We start from the raw sequence: 16,853 nt of genomic DNA, 5'->3' as shown, positions 1-16,853 counted from the left end.
TGACCAGGAGAGACAGAACCCCCTGAGGCCCTTTGGAGATCTTGGAAGAGCCACTGGACTTCTCTTGGTTTGTGGGATGGAGTCATTAGCATTTTATTTAGATATAAAAGGGAAAGATGAACTGTGTATGCTGGAGGACCGGGGGTCACCTGGGTAGCAAATATAAACTGAAAAGTGTGCAAGGACATATGTACGGGCAGGTCCTTAGAAGCATTTTTTTTTTTAATACTAATAAAGATTGGGAGCCAGCTTGGATGTCTGACAGTGAGAGAGTGATTAAATAGGTTAATAATGCTTCTTTTTAATGGAGACATTAGAAATGATGACAAAGGCACATATTTGTTGAATGAGAGAAGCAGGTTTCAAAACAGCATGCTTAATGGGATCTTACTTGTGTAGGTAATATGTGCATATCTATATGTGTGCAAGGAGAAACATTAAAACCATATTAACTAGTATTTATGGCTTCCCTGGTGGCTTAGCAGTAAAGAATCTGCCTGCAATGCAGAAGATGCAGGTAACGTGGGTTCAATCCCTGGGTAGGGAATACCCCTGGAGGAGGAAATGGCAACCCACTCCAGTGTTCTTGCCTGCAGAATCCCATGGACAGAGGAGCCTGGCGGGCTACAGTCTATGGGGTCACAAAAGAGTCAGACGTGACTGAGACTAAGCACAGTACAGTACACGGTACAACCAATATATTTGAAATGGTGGTACCTGAGTGGTGGAATTATGGGTGACTTTTTTTTTTCTCCTTTGTACTTGTCTGTATTTTCTAAAAAAAATTTTTTTTTACAGAGAATATCACTTTTATGATTAGAGAAAGCAGCCAGTGTTTAAAGAAGAACCACTGATGTATGACTTGGCTATTCATGAGCACTGTCTCTACTTTTCTTGATTATATATTAGTTAATTGCAAAGAGATTCAAAGAGTTTCCAGGTTCGAAATTCACCGGTGGATAATACAGGCGTGTGTAAAGACAGTTGGGTATGTTCTGAGCTCTTGTGGTAAATCTGTTCTAGGAGAAAAAATGATTGCCAAGGCAGAGATATTAGTCTCCAGGTTACTGCTTACTGTTTTCTGGTTTGGATCTAAGACCAAAAGACTGCAGGAGACTTTCTGGCTTCACTATGGAGTGTGGAGAAGGCAGTTGTGTGGTTGTCCTGATGCTAGATAGCATGCTTCAGAGATGGACATTCCTGCTCCCTTCATCTCCTTGTAGAGCCCAGCTAGACAGCTAGTTCCGTTTAGGTGTGCAGCATCAATCTTAATGTTTGAGCAAAGCAATCCTGGCAAGCTGGTACAGCATGGTTCATTGCTCCAGGTGTGCACAACAAAATCATCAATCATTAACGTAAAAAGCCTTCCCAGGGCTATGTTCCCAGGTGCTGGGCAACGGTTGATCATGGCTCTAGGTTCCCTTGGAGACCTGCTTGGAGTGAGTGAGCAATCAAACATGCGGTATTACTTTTTGCTACTCGCCTGTTTTCCAGGTTTGCACCAGAGAAGGGCAGCTACTTAGTCTCTCAAATTCCCAAGTTCACTACTCTCAGGGAAAGGCTATGATCCATTCATCTTGGGTTGGGTGCCCATTGCTGGGCCAGTCAAGTGATAGTGTGTGTGCATGGGTGTGTGTCCATGTGCCAATCTCCGAGGAATTAAAATGAAAACTGCCTGTTGGAGGTTGGGTTTTCCAGGAAGCTGACTCTGAGATGGAGTTAGTGTGTAGAATAATTAAGAAGTGCTCTTGGCAATTAGGCAAGCGAAAGAAATAAAAGGGTATCCAAAATGAAAAGAAAGAAGTAAAATTGTCTTTCTGTGTAGATGATATCTTATATATAGAAAAGCAGGGTGACAGTATACAGCTTTGATGTACTCCTTTCCCAGTTTTGTACCAGGTCTGGTTCTGTTGCTTCTTGACCTGCATAAGGTTTCTCAGGAGGCAGGTAAGATGGTCTGGTACTCCCATCTCTAAGAATTTCCCAGAGTTTGTTTTTTTGTGATCCACACAGCCAAAGGCTTTAGCATAATCAATGAAGCAGAAGTACATGTTTTTATGGAATTCCCTTGCTTTCTCCATGATCTAATGAATATTGGCAATTTGATCTCTGGCTCCTCTGCCTTTTCTAAACCCAGCTTGAACATCTGGAAGTTCTCAGTTCATGTACTGCTGAAGCCTAGCTTGAAGGATTTTGAGCATAACCTTGCTAGCATGTGAAATGAGCGCAATTGTATGGTAGCTTGAACATTCTTTGGCGTTGCCTTTCTTTGGGATTGGAATGAAAACTGACCTTTTTCAGTCCTGTGGCCACTCTGAGTTTTCTAAATTTGCTGGCATATTGAGTGCAGCACTTTTAGGATCTTTTAGGATCATCTTTTAGGATTTTAAATAGCTCAGCTGGAATTCCATAGCCTCCACTAGTTTTGTTCATAGTGATGTTTTTTAATGCCCACTTGACTTCACACCACAGGATGTCTGGCTCTGACTGATCACACTATTGTGGTTTCCTTTTTTGTACAGTTCTCTGTGTATTCTTTCCACCTCTTCTTAATCTTTCCTGCTTCTGTTAGTTCTTTACCGTTTCTGTCCTTTATTGTGCCCATTCTTGCAGGAAATATTCCCTTGATATCTCTAATTTTCTTGAAGAGATCTCTAGTCTTTCCCATTCTGTTGTTTTCCCCTACTTCCTTGCATTGATAACTGAGGAAGGCTTTCTTATCTCTCCTTGCTATTCTTTGGAACTCTGCATTCAAATGGGTTTATCTTTCCTTTTCTCCTTTGCCTTTAGCTTCTCTTCCTTTCTCAGCTATTTGTAAGGCCTCCTCAGACAACCATTTTGCCTTTTTGCATTTCTTTTTCTTGGGGATGGTCTGATCACTGCCCCCTGTACAATGTCACAAACCTCTGTCCATAGTTCTTTGGGCACTCTATCAGATCTAATCCCCTGAATCTGTTTGTCACTTCCACTGCATAATCGTAAGGGATTTGATTTAGGTCATACCTGAATGGCCTGGTGTTTTTCCCTACTTTCTTCTATTTAAGTCTGAATTTTGCAAGAAGGAGTTCATGATCTGAGCCACAGTCAGCTCCAGGTCGTTTTTGCTGACTGTATAGAGCTTCTCCATCTTCTGCTACAAAGAATATAATCAATCTGATTTTAGTATTGACCATCTAGTAATATCCATGTGTAGAGTCATCTCTTGTGTTGTTGGAAGAGGGTGTTTGCTGTGATCAGCTTGTTCTCTTAACAAAACAATGTTAGCACTTGCCCTGCCTCATTTTGTACTCCAAGGCCAAACTTGCCTGGATATCTCTTGACTTCCTACTTTTGCATTCTAATCCACTGTGATGAAGAAGACATCTTTCTGTGTGTGTGTGTTAGTTGTAGAAGGTGTTGTAGGTCTTTGTAGAACCAGTCAACTTCAGCTTCTTTGGCATCAATGGTTGGGGTATAGACTTGGATTACTGTATGTTGAATGGTTTGCCTTGGAAATGAACAGAGATTATTCTGTGATTTAAAAAAAAATTTTTTTTAACTTTATTTTACTTTTCAATACTGTATTGGTTTTGCCATACATCAACATGAATCTGCCACGGGTGTACATGAGTTTATCCTGTGATTTTTGAGATTGCACCCAAGTACTGCATTCTGGACTCTTTGAGACTATGAGGGTTACTCCATTTTTTCCTAAGGGATTCTTGCCCATGGTAGTAGATATAATGGTCATATGAATTAAATTCACCCCTTCCCCTTCATTTTAGTTTACTGATTCCTAAGATGTTCATATTCACTCTCGTCATCTTCTGGTTGACCATGTCCAGTTTACCTTGATTCATAGACCTAACATTTGAGGTTTCTATGCAATATTGCTCTTTTCAGCATCAGACTTTACTTTCACCACCAAACACCCACAGCTTAGCATCATTCCCACTTTGGCCCAGCTGCTTCATTCTTACTGGAGATATTATTAATGGTAATTCCCCTCCCCCCTTCCCCTGTAGCATATTTGGGCACCTTCCGGCCTGGGGGGCTCATCTTCTGACATCATATCTTTTTGCCTTTTCATATTGTCCATGTGGTTCTCAAGGCAAGAATACTGGAGTGGGTTGCCATTTTCTTCTCCAGTGGACCACATTTTGTCAGAACTCTTTACTATGACCCATCCATCTTAGATGGCCTTGCGCAGAGTGGTTCATTGCTTCATTGAGTTTTGCAAGCCCCTTCCCCACAATGAAGCTGTGATCCATGAAGGGAAAACAGTATGATACTAGTGCAAAAAATAGACACGTAGGCCAGTGGAACAGAATGAGAGCCTGGAAAAAAACTCACACATGTATGGTCTACTAATTGTCAAGGAAGCCAAGAATACTCAAAAGGGAAAGAATAGTATATTGGGAAAATTGGATAATCACATATAGAAGAATGAATTTGGATCCCCATTTTATACCACTAACAAAAATTAATTTGAAATAGATGAAAGATTTAAACATAAGACCCAAAACGATAAATGGACATGAGTTTGAACAAGCTCTGGGAATTGGTGATGGACAGGGAAGCCTGGCGTGCTGCAGTCCATGGGGTTGCAAATAGATGGACACGACTGAGCGACTGAACAGAATGGAACTGAAAACGATAAAACTCCTGGTGGAAAGCATAGGGAGAAAAGATCCTTGACATTGGTCTTGGCAGCAGTGTCTTGGATATGATACCAAAAGCACAGGCAACAAAGTAAAAATAAACAGGTGAGACTCAGCTACCTAAAAATCTTTGGCACAGCCAAAGAAATGAACAATAAAATGAAAAGACGTACAGAATGGAATAAAATATTTGCAAATCATAGATCTGTTAGGAGTTAATATCTAAAATATATAAAGAACTCACAACTCAGTAGCAAAAAAAAAAGTCCAATTGAAAAATAGGCAAAGGACCTGAATAGATAGTTTTTTGGAAGAAGGTATAAAAATGCCCACCAGACATATGAAAAGATGCCTGACATCATTAGTTATCAGGGAAATGTAAATACAAATCACAATGAGATATCACCTCACACCCATTAGAATGGCTATTATCAAGAAAACAAGAGATGAGAGTTGGTGAGGATCAGAGCAAAAGGAACCCTCATGTACTGTTGATTGGAATGTAAATTGGTACAGCCATTTTGGAAAATCACTATAGTGGGTCTTCACAAAACTAAAAACAGAACTACCCAGCAATCCCACTTCCATATCTCAAAAAGATATCTACTCTCCTATGTTCATTGCAGCCTTATTCACAGTAGCCAAGATATGGAAACAACTGAAGTATCCATTAAAGGATGAACATAAAGATGTGAGATATATACACATACATACACACATACCCATGTTATTCAATCATGAGAAAGAAAGGAAATTCTGTCCTTTGTGAAACTTGTTTTAACCTTGAGGGTATTATGCTATGTGAAATAAGTCAGAGAAAAACAAGTACTATGTGTGTACGTGAAATAAGTCAGAGAAAAACAAGTAATATGTGTGTACGTGAAACAAGTCAGAGAAAAACAACTACTACCTGGTATCACTAATCTGTGGAATCTAAGAAAGCTGAACTATGAGAAACAGAGTTACCAGGGGCTGGGGATGGGAGAAATGGGAAGATGCTAGTCAAAGGGTATAAACGTCCAGTTATAAGAGTAACAAGTTCTGGGGATCTAATGGGAAATTATAGCTAATAATACTGTTTCAATATATTTGAATGTTGCTAACAGAGTAGATCTTAAATGTTTTCACCACAACAAAGAAATGATGATATGATAGTAATCATTTTGCAAAATTTCAAATATATAAAATAAACACAGTGTACACCTTAAATTACACAGTGTTATTTGTCAGCTATATCTCAATAAAGATGGGGGACAAAGTGCGTTTGAAATCAACACCTGTAGAATAGAGGGGAAGACAGCAGGACTGAGAAGAGGGAGAAGTTAAGCTTTGATGCAAGCCTGGTGACAGACTTGGCTGACCCTATGGGGAGTGCTGGAGTTAGAGTAGTCCTGCCGAGTTGTCCAGAGGTGGGTGGAAATGACCAGAACTTTATACACCTGCACTGACCATTGGATGTGGGCTGCCTGGTGGTTCTTTGTAGCTGAGGCAGACCCTGGAGGACTGACATCTAAGGGCTGTCTGCTGACCCATACACTTGAAGTTGGACATCAAGAAGGAAGAGCTGGGTAGTGCATTGTAGTATCCACCACAATGCCTACTTAGAGGGATAAACAAAAATAAATACAGTTCTAGGGCATTTGAATCATAATACCATATGTACTCCAGAAAGATGGTATTGATTATATTCAGTTTCAACCTGTTATTCCAGAACTCTTATAGCCTTAAAAAGACAAAAAACTCAATTAAAAATGAGCAAAGGATTTTAATAGACTTTTTACCAAAGACAATGTACAAATGGTTAATAAGCACATGAAAAGATGCTTAACATCATTGTTATGAGGGAAATGTGAATCAAAACCACAATGAGGTACCATTTCACGCTTACTAGGAGAAGGCAATGGCACCCCACTCCAGTACTCTTGCCTGGAAAATCCCAGGGACGGGGGAGCCTGGTGGGCTGCTGTCTGTGGGGTCGCACAGAGTCGGACACGACTGAAGCAACTTAGCAGCAGTAGCAGCAGCAGGATGGCTATAATAAAAATGGCAGACAGTAATAAATGCTGGCAAGAATGTGACCAAATACCCTACTGCTGCTGCTGCTAAGTTGCTTCAGTCGTGTCCAACTCTGTGCGACCCCATAGACGGCAGCCCACCAGGCTCCCCCGTCCCTGGGATTCTCCAGGCAAGAATACTGGAGTGGGTTGCCATTTCCTTCTCCAATGCATGAAAGTGAAAAGTGAAAGTGAAGTCGCTCAGCAGTGTTGGACTCCTTGTGACCCCATGGACTGCAGCCCACCAGGCTCCTCCGTCCATGGGACCCTCCAGGCAAGAGTACTGGAGTGGAGTGCCATTGCCTTCTCCGAGGAACCCTACTGGTGATAGGTAAGAAAAAATGGTACCATAACTTTGGAGAACAGTTTGTTAGTTTCTTAAAAAGTTAAATATAAATTTATCATATGACTCAGCCAATCCACTCTTAGGGATCTACACAAGAGAAATGAATGCTTATGTTCATACAAAGACTTGTATGTAGATATTCATAAAATGTGGTGTATCCATATGGTAGAATATTATTTTGCTATAAAAAAGAATGAACTATTGATGCATGCTATAACATGCATGAACCTTGACAACATCATGGTAAATGAGAGAAGTCAGACTCAAAAGAATATATATTGTACAATTCCATTTATATGAAAAGTCCAGAAGAGGGAAATCTGTAGAGACAGTTGTTGCCTGGGGTTGGGATGATAGAAATGTTCTAAAGCTGTATTGTGGTGATAGCTGCACAGCTTGATCAGTTGGCTATAAATCATTGGATTGCGCTTTTAAAAATAGGGTGAACTTTATGGTAGTAAGTTATGCTCCAATAAAGTTGTTTTAAAATTTTCAACTGGATCTAGAATATTTAATAAAATCCTAGAAAACTACAATCGATGCTTCTCAGCCTTTTGGCTAAGATCAAGTGTGCCTGGTGGCCTACGGTCCATGGGATCACAAAGAGTCGGACACGACTGGGTGATTAACATCTAAGTGCAATAAAACTGCAATTAAAGGGAGATCTAAAATTAATTTAAGATACCTCATTCAACCAATCTTTACTTCTAAAGCATGTTAGACATTTCATACTCTAACTCAGAATGCTTTCTTAGCATAGAAGAGGAAGCACAGCAGATCATTTTCTTTTAGGGCAGTGAAGTAGATCTCGAATTAATCAGTGTCAGTAGATAAAAGTGGTGTTCAATTTTTAAAAAAGTTCAGTAGGTAATACGCAGAAATGTTTACTTCTATCAGCCATTTAATAATACCTATATGAAGAATTAATTTCCTGTTACCAACACAAAATTAATACAATTCATCATTACAATGGGTGAGAACAGCTATGTGAGCCCAGTCACCCTCAGATCTGTGAGTGAAATATTTTATTGGTTTTAGGTCACCATTTTTGGGTGATTTGTTACACAATAATTTGAAAAATATCTTTTTTTTTTTTTTTTGGCTGTGCTGGGTCTTGGTTGCTGCGAGCAGGCTTTCTCTGGTTGCGGCAAGCAGGGCTACTCTCTGGTTGAAGCGCTCAGGTTTCTCTTTGTAGTGGCTTCTCTTGTTGCGAAGCACAGGCTCTGGAGTGTGTGGGCTCAGTAGTTGTGGCACATGGGTTTAGTTGCCCTAAAGCATGTGGGATTTTCCCAGACCAGGGATCTAACCTGTGTCCCCTGCATTGGCAGGTGGATTCCTAACCACTGGAGCACCAGGGAAATCCTGTATCAGTTGATACCCTGAACATGCCCCAAACTTTGCAACAAGAGGAGCCCTCAGGGAGACAGGCATCTTCTCTCTACCGATCCCTCCATTGCTCTCAGTGGCTTCACCATTCTCTTAGTTGCCTAGGTTTGAAACTACAAAGTCATTCTCTGCGTATTTTCCCTCATCCCCCAGGACTGGTCACTTGCCAAGTCTTGTCAGTTCCACATTGCTTGTCTCTGTTTATTCCCTTCAGGCTCCCTGCCCTTATCCTGCTTTCTCTCTTGCCTAGATTATCACAGTAGTCGCCTAAATTCTCTCTCTGCCTCTAGGCTCTCTCATTCCAACCCTCTGGCCTCTAAACAGTCTAATCTCTAGCATTCAAAGTCTTACTGACCTCCAGTCTCACTGTCATTATCCTGTTTTGCCTCTTGCCGAGATGATTACAGTAGTCTCCTAAGTTCTCTCTCTGCCTCCAGGATCTCTCATTCCAATCCTCTGGCCTCTAAACTTTTGTAAGTTTCCATAACCTGATTGCTAGCATTCAAGGTCTTTCCTTAGTTGACCCATACCTTCTTGTGATGGTTTACTGGACATATCAACTTGGCTGGCTCAAGGGGTGCCAAGATATTTAGTTTCTGTAAGGGTGTTTTTGGATAAGGTTAACGTTTAAATTGGTGGACTTTGAGTAAAGCAGATTGCCCTCCCTAATGTAGATGGGCCTCATCTAATCATTAGGAGGTGTGACTAGAGCCAAAAGACCAGCCTCCCCCAAGAAAGAGAGAATTATCTAGTAGATTGCCTTCACCTCACCTGCAACATTGGTCTTCCTGGCTCTACGGTAGCTGGTCTTCAGACTAGAACTACACTACCAGCTCTCCCGAGTCTCTAGCCTATATGCCTTTGGACTTGAACTGTAGCATCAGCTCTCCCGGGTCTCCAGATTTCCAGCCCACCCTGTAGATTTTGGACTTGCCAGCCTCCATAATCATGTGGGGCTTCCCAGGTGGCTCAGTGGTAAAGAATCCACCTGCCAATGCAGGATACGCAGGAGAGGCGTGTTCGATCCCTGGGTCGAGAAGATCCCTAGGAGAAGGGAATGGCAACCCACTCCAGTATTCTTATCTGGAGAATCCCATGGACAGAGGAGCCTGGTGGGCTACAGTCCCTGGGATCACAAAGAGTCAGACACAACTTAGCAACTGAGCACTCACCCATAATCATATGAGCCAACTCCTGATAATAAACCTCTTTCAATACATACACATATCCTATTGGTTCCCTCTGGAGAACTCGGGTTAATGGTTAATACGCTTACTAACCTTGCGTCCCACTAAGCCCCTCTGCGCACCTGACCCTCCATTCAAATTGAACTGCCCCCTGCCCCCTGTGTTGCTCTGGGTGTTCTATCTTCAGGCCTAACTCACATTGCTCTGCCTCTACTCCCATCTTCACTGATGACATTAAAAAATGTCACCTTTGCCATGCGATCTTTCCTGACCATCTCTGAACCTCTCTAGCACATCATCTATAATCTTGTGTAATACACTAGCTCATATTACCTGCGTGTTGCAGTCCATGGGGTCGCAAAGAGTAGGACACGACTGAGTGACTGAACAACAACAACAACCTCATATTATGGGTTTTTTTGGGAGCACATCTTATCTTATTGATTATATCATGAGTAGCTTGAGGGGCAAAAAATCTGTTCTTTTTCTCATACATGCAACTGCCTGCTTGACATTTCTTAGATATGGCAAAGTTGCTTCAAAGATAACGTGTCCAAATCTGGACTCGTGACTCTTCCCCCGTACCTGATCCTGCCTTGTTCTCTGTTTCCGTGAATTCAGAGTCACAGTTCAGATACTCCAGAAAACAGACTTTTGAGACTGATTCACATGCAGGAAACTTACTGGGAAGTTCTCTAGAAATCAATACTTTTGGGGAGTGAGTGAAGTCTGACTGGGCAGAGGGAAAAGTTGGGTTTGGAAGCAGTTGGAACAAAGGTCTCAGTGGATCCCATGGGGAGGTCTGGAGCAGGAATTAACCTACGGTGATGCCCTGAATTGGGGCAAGTGGTTTGGGTCTTTATATTCCCCAGTACGGACGTGGAGCTTATGTTCTAGCAAGAGGACAAAGTAGCAAGCAAAAAATACAAAAAGTAAATTCTGGAGTATTTTAGCAGGTAAAAAGCATAATAGAAAAAGTGGAGAAGGATGATATAAAGGATCTAGAGCTGAGGAGTGTGGATTGCAATTTATAATAGTGTGGTCAGGGTAGGCCTCCCTGACTAAAACAAAGACTTAATGGTTAGAAGTTAATGTTGTAGATACACCAGGAAAGAGAGGTCCAGGCAGCATTGTTTGTGTTTTACAATGAGCAATTATTGTTCTTGTTAATAATAGCCCCTTCTCAGAGGTAATCATTTTGACTTTTATCACAGTCCTTTGGGCTTATCTGGTGGCTCAGATGGTAAAGAATCTGCCTGCAATTCAGGAGACCAACGTTCGACCCCTGGGTTGGGAAGATCCCCTGGAGAAGGGAATGGCAACCCACTCCAGTATTCTTGCCTGGAGAATCCCATGGACAGAGGAGACTGATGGGCTACAGTCCATGGGGTCTCAAGGAGTTGGACACAACTGAGCGACTAACACTTTAATTTTCGCACAACCTTTTAGTTTTGTCTGTTTTTGAATGTGATTCCACCTACAGGTGGAATCATACAGTATGTATTCTTGTGTCTGGCTTCTTTCATTCATCATGGTGTCCGTGATATTCATCCAGTTAGTGTGTATCTTAGTCATTTGTTCTTTTTTGTGGCTGTATATTATTCTGTCGTATGAATATACTACCCATGTATTTATCTATTCTCCTGTTGATAGACATTTTGGTTGTTGCCAATGTTGACTAGTATGAACAGTGCTGCTGTGAATATTCTTATACACATATTTTGGTGAACATATACACTGATTTCGCTTAGGTATGTATTCAGGAGTAGAATTGCTGGGTCATAAGGTGGGCGTATGTTTAATTTTAGTAGACTTTGTAAAACTATTTTCCAAAGCGGTTGTTATCAAATTATATTCCCACCAACTATATATATAATTTATTTTATTTATTGAGATATATTTGACATAAAACATTGTGTAAGTTCAAAGTGTATGACATATAGATGGGTCTATTTACATTACAGTATGATTGCCATGGTAGCGTTAGTTAACACCTCTATTGTATCACATAATCATTTCTTCAGTGTTTGGAACAATTAAGATCTAGTCTCTTAGTAAGGTTAATGTTTATAATACAATTTTGGCTGTCTATAATCACTGTACTGTGTATTAGTCTCCAGGACTTATTTATCTACTACTTGCAAGTTTACACCCTTAAACATCTCTCCTATTCCCCCACCCTCAGCCCCTGGCAACCACCATTCTATCCTCTGCTTCTACAAGCTTATTTATTTTAATTTTTTAAGATTTTATATATAAGTGACTTTAGGACTAGTAGCATTTTATATACTTAATGTGAAGTAAATCTATCACTATACTCAGTGTGAAGAAGCCTGAGGAATACCTTCACCAATTTATTTTGTAATATAATTTTCCTTTTTGTGTATATCCAAAGAGATAGATGGTAAAACAGACATCTAAGTCCAAAAGAACTCTTTCAGTATATTTGAAATAAAAGTTTGAAGTACCCCCAAAACACACATTTGTGTCCACACATATTCAAATTCAGAGGAACTGCACATGATCCTTCATTTCCCAATAAGACCAAAAAAAAAAAAAGTGCCCAATCAACTCGTTGAAATCCACCCCAGAGAGTGTAATACTGAAGCTTCATCTGCAGGGCCTTTAAGGCACTGCCTGAAGAGGAGTTGGCAGGTGGATGGCTGGGCCTGTAAAGACTGACCAAAGTCACTGACAAGTGCTTGGTGAAAGTCAGTGGTCAAGTTACCTTGCCAGCTCCTAACCTAGTTTATTTCTAGGCGTCAGGTCCCTGGTTCCACCCTGGAAGGGCTTCTGCTGTGACTTCATGACAACATCCAGCTTGACCTTACCCCCTGCCAGTGCCCCACTCCCAAGGTCTGAGGCAGCCCAGTGCTCTGTCTTACCATCTTACCACCAACTAAGATCAGCCCCCTGACTCTCTTTCTGCTGTGTTCTGTCTTTTCTTCAAGAATCAGATAGCTCAGGGACTTTGCTGGTGGTACAGTGGATAAGAATCTGCCTGCCAATGCAGGGGACACAGGTTCCATCCCTGGTCTTGGAGGATTCCACATGCTCTGGAGCAACTAAGCCTGGGTGCCTAGAGCCCGTGCTCTGCAACAAGAGAAGCCACCACAACAAGAAGCCTGCACACTGCAACTGGAGAAAGACCGCATGTAGCACCAAAGGCCCAGTGCAACTAAAAAAGGAAAATAATCAGATACCTCAGCAAATTCTCTCAAAAATCCCTAAAGCATTGATCATATTTCTCAAACTCAGGACCCAGCATGTAAAATCACCATTTGGTCAGGATCTGATAAAGGAGTCTTACTTCAAAGTCTTATCCAAAGACAGGGTATTGGATGTGGAATTCAATTCTAGCTGGCTCCCATGACTAGACAGTGGAGATTTAACCTTAATTTGATCAGCTGTTCTTTGGTATATTAAAAAAGAAGTCAAGAATAATGTTCATTTAGTTTTACATAAGCACTAGGGGCCTTTCCTGCATTCTGATCAAATTCTCAAAACTGTTATTAGGATTTAAATTGGATTCACAGATACAACATTTGGAGAATTTTTTTCTCACTGAGATTTAGTATATTATTTATTGCCTGACCCATATGATTCCAAAGTATTTAAAATGCATAAATTATTTATGATCCAGATGGTGGTCTGATACTATTCTGCATCTCAAAATGTTCTGGGCTTCTGCTGCATGCACAGACATTCAATTACAAAATTCAGGTGGGCCTTTGGGTACCGGTGTGGTGTTGCTGCTTAGTCACTAAGTCATGTCTGATTCTCTTGCAACCCTGTGGACTGTGCCCGCCGGGCTCCTCTGTCCATGGGATTTCCCAGGCAAGAATACTGGAGTAGGTTGTTATTTCCTTCTCCAGGGGATCTTTCCCAACCCAGGGGTCAAACCCATGTCTCCTGGATTGGCAGGTGAATTCTTTACCACTGAGCCACCAGGGGAGCCCATGTGATTGTCCAAGTAATTGTTGGTTACGAATAAATACTCCAGTTTTCAGCAACCCTTTCCCCCTTGGTTTTCACTGCTTAGAATTAAAAACTATTCTGTGGGAGCTACCAAATTAAGGAAGAGAAAAGGGAGGAAAATTCCACTTTTTTTTGTCTTGTCAGAGAGGGGGAAATTTTAAAGCCAAATTAAAAATTTCTAAGTTTTAAAACAAGAGGCTATGAGAAGGCTACTAATTTTCCCATATATATATATATATATATCACACATATATATAAAATACATATATATATATATATATATGTAAGGATGGGTCTCAAATACATCAGGAAGAGGGTAGAACAAGTCAGGGAGAATCTCAAATAGATAGGGAAAAATCAAACACATGTCAGGATAGAGAAGTCAGAGTCTCAAAATGAATGAAGTGCTCTGAGCAGCAGTGCCTTGACAGTTGGCAGGAACAGGTACCTAATGAAAGGTGGCGAAAAGGAAACCAAGAAGAAAGTGGCTGATCCAGTTCCTTAGAAAGATTGGTACGATGTGAAAGCACCAGTTATGTTCAATACAAGAAATATTGGAAAAACACTAGTCATGAGAACTCCAGACTTCAAATTATATCATGTTTCTGAAATGAGCCTTGTTGATCTGCAGGATGATGAAGTTGCATTTAGAATACTCAAGCTAATAACTGAGGCTATTCGGGGCAAAGCTACCTAACTTTATGGCATGGAGTTTACCTATGACAAAATGCACTCCATGGTCAAGAAATGGCAGCCTGTGATTGAAGCTCATGTCAGTGTCAAGACTACTGAAAGTTATTTGGTTTGTCTATTTTATTTAAAAATGCAACAATTGTATTTGGGAGATCTCTTACACTCAGCAGCAACAGGTCTGCCAAATCCAGAAGATGATGATGAAAATCATGACCCTAGAGTTATAGACAAATAACTTGAAAGAAGTGGTCAATAAATTGATTCCAGACAGTACTGGAAAAGGCATAGATGAGATTTGCCAAAGTACTTAATCCATTCCATGATGTCATTGTTAGAGAAGTAAGGGTACTGAAGAAGCCAGTTTGAATCAGGAAAACTCATGGGGCTTCATGAGGTGATGGTAATAGTTCTGGAAAGCTATCAAGGATGAGACAGGTACTAAAGTTGAATAGGCTAATGGATATGAGCCCAGTCCAAGAATCAGTTAAAAAAATTCAGACTTTTAACAGTGACAAATTAAGTTTTATTTGTGACAAAGAGGGATCTCAAACATGTCAAAAAGTGTCTCAGTCTGACAGGAAGACTTAAGTAGTAAGGAGGAACCTCAAACACTTCAGAAAAGGCTTCAAGCATGTAAGAGTGGAGTGTTGTTTAATTTCCTCTTATTTGTGAGCTTTCTAAATTTCTTTCACTTATTGATTTCTAATATCATTCTGCTGTGATTAGAGACCATACTTCTATTATTTCAATCCTAAATTGATTGACATTTGTATTATGGCCTAACATATGGTCTTGGAGAGTGTTTCTGTGCACTCTCCATTTCTGATAGAGTTGAAGTCTCCAACTACGATAGTGGACTCATCTACATCTTTTTGCAATTTTATTAGTTTGGGACTCACATAGTTTAACCTTCTATTGTTAGGCACATACACATTAATGATTGTTATGTCTTATTGCGGAACTGACCCCTTTATCATTGTGTAATGCCCTTCTTTATCTTTGATAATGTTTCTTGCTTTGAAGTTTGTTCTGTCTGAAATTAATATAGTGATTTTGACTTAATTTTGTTTACTGTTGTTATTTAGTGGCTAAGTCATGTCTGACTGTTTTGTGACCCCATGGACTGTAGCCATCTAGGCTCCTCTGTCCATGGGATTTCCCAAGCAAGAATACTAGAGTGGGTTGCCATTTCCTTTTCCAGGAGATCTTCCTGACCCAGGGATTGAACCCCCGTCTCCTGCATTGGCAGGTGGATTCTTTACCACTGAGCCACAAGGGAAGTCCATATCTAAGCATTCATAAGTATATATCTATATATGTGATATATACATTAAGCATACATAATCAAATACATTGTTGGTATTATTTTGAACAAACTGTTGTCTGTTAGATCAATTAAAAATAAGAAAGAGAAAAGTTTTAATTTTACCTTTACTTACTCCTTCTTTGATATTTTTCCTTACTTTATACAGATTGAGTTTCTGACCTATGTTATTTTCCTTCTCTTAAAAGAACACCTCTTAACACTTCTTGCATGGCCGGTCTACTGGCAGCAAATTCTCTCAACTTTGTTTGGCTAAGAAAGTCTTAATTTCTCCTTCACCTTTGAAGGTTAATTTTGCGGGGTAAAGAATTCTAGGTTGTTGGGTCTTTTTTCTCTCAACACTTTAAATGTTTCGCTTCATCCTCTTGTTTGTGTGGCTTCTGAGGAGTAGTTCTTATCTTTGTACTTCTTATCTTTGTTCTTCTATAGGTAAGATGTGAGGTTTTGTTATAGTTCTTGCTGTTTTGTTTGTTTTTTAAACCACTGACTTCTTTTAGGCTATTTCTTGATCTTTGATTTTCTGTAGTTTGAAAATCATATGCTGAGGTGTAGTGTTATTGTCATTTATCCTGCTTTGCATTCCCTGGGCTTCCTGCATCTGTGGTTGGTGTTTGACGTTGATGTGGGGGAAATTCTGTTTTTATTGTTTCAAATATTTCTTCTGTTCCTTCTTCTTCTCCTTATGATATTCTCATTATGCTGATGTTATACTTTTTGTTTTTAAGTTGTTCCATAGACCTTGGATATTTTTATCTGTTTTTCTTTTTTTCAGACTGTATTCTCTTTGCTTTCAGTTTTTGAAGATTTTTATTAAAGTATCGTTTAGCTCAGAGATTCTTTCCTCAGCCATGTCCAGTATACTAATAAGCCCATCAAAGGCATTCTTCATTTCTGTTACAGTGTTTTTAATCTCTAAAATTTCTTTGTGGCTCTTTCTTAGGATTCTTATCTCTCTGCTTACATTGCCCAACTGTTTTTACATGCTGCATACTTTATCTATTAGGGCCCTTAGTAGTTTAATCATAGTTGTTTTAAATTCCTGATCTGATAATTCCAACATTCCTCCCATGTCTGCTTCTGAGGCTTACTCTCACTTCAAAGTGTGTTTTTTGCTTTGCGGTATCTTGTAATTTTTTTCTTAACAGCCAGACATGATGTACTGCGTAAAAGGAACTGCTGTAAACAGGCCTTAGTAATGTGGTGGTGAAGTGTTGGGGGACGGAGAGGATTATACATTCCTGTGAT

The 16,853-nt window shown here is 40.2% G+C and overlaps 1 pseudogene; it reads left to right on the top strand.

Annotated features, from left to right (window-relative positions):
• The window catches only part of LOC138930704 (small ribosomal subunit protein eS1-like), a 69,012-nt pseudogene extending 54,240 nt beyond the window's left edge, over positions 1 to 14,772 (top strand).
• Positions 14,773 to 16,853: the final 2,081 nt, after the last annotated feature.

This window comes from Ovis canadensis, chromosome X, assembly GCF_042477335.2.
Source record: "Ovis canadensis isolate MfBH-ARS-UI-01 breed Bighorn chromosome X, ARS-UI_OviCan_v2, whole genome shotgun sequence".
In the NCBI taxonomy this organism is placed as follows: domain Eukaryota; kingdom Metazoa; phylum Chordata; class Mammalia; order Artiodactyla; family Bovidae; genus Ovis; species Ovis canadensis.
The sequence above is the reverse complement of the archived record's forward strand: the minus strand, read 5'-3'. Positions and strand labels throughout refer to the sequence as shown.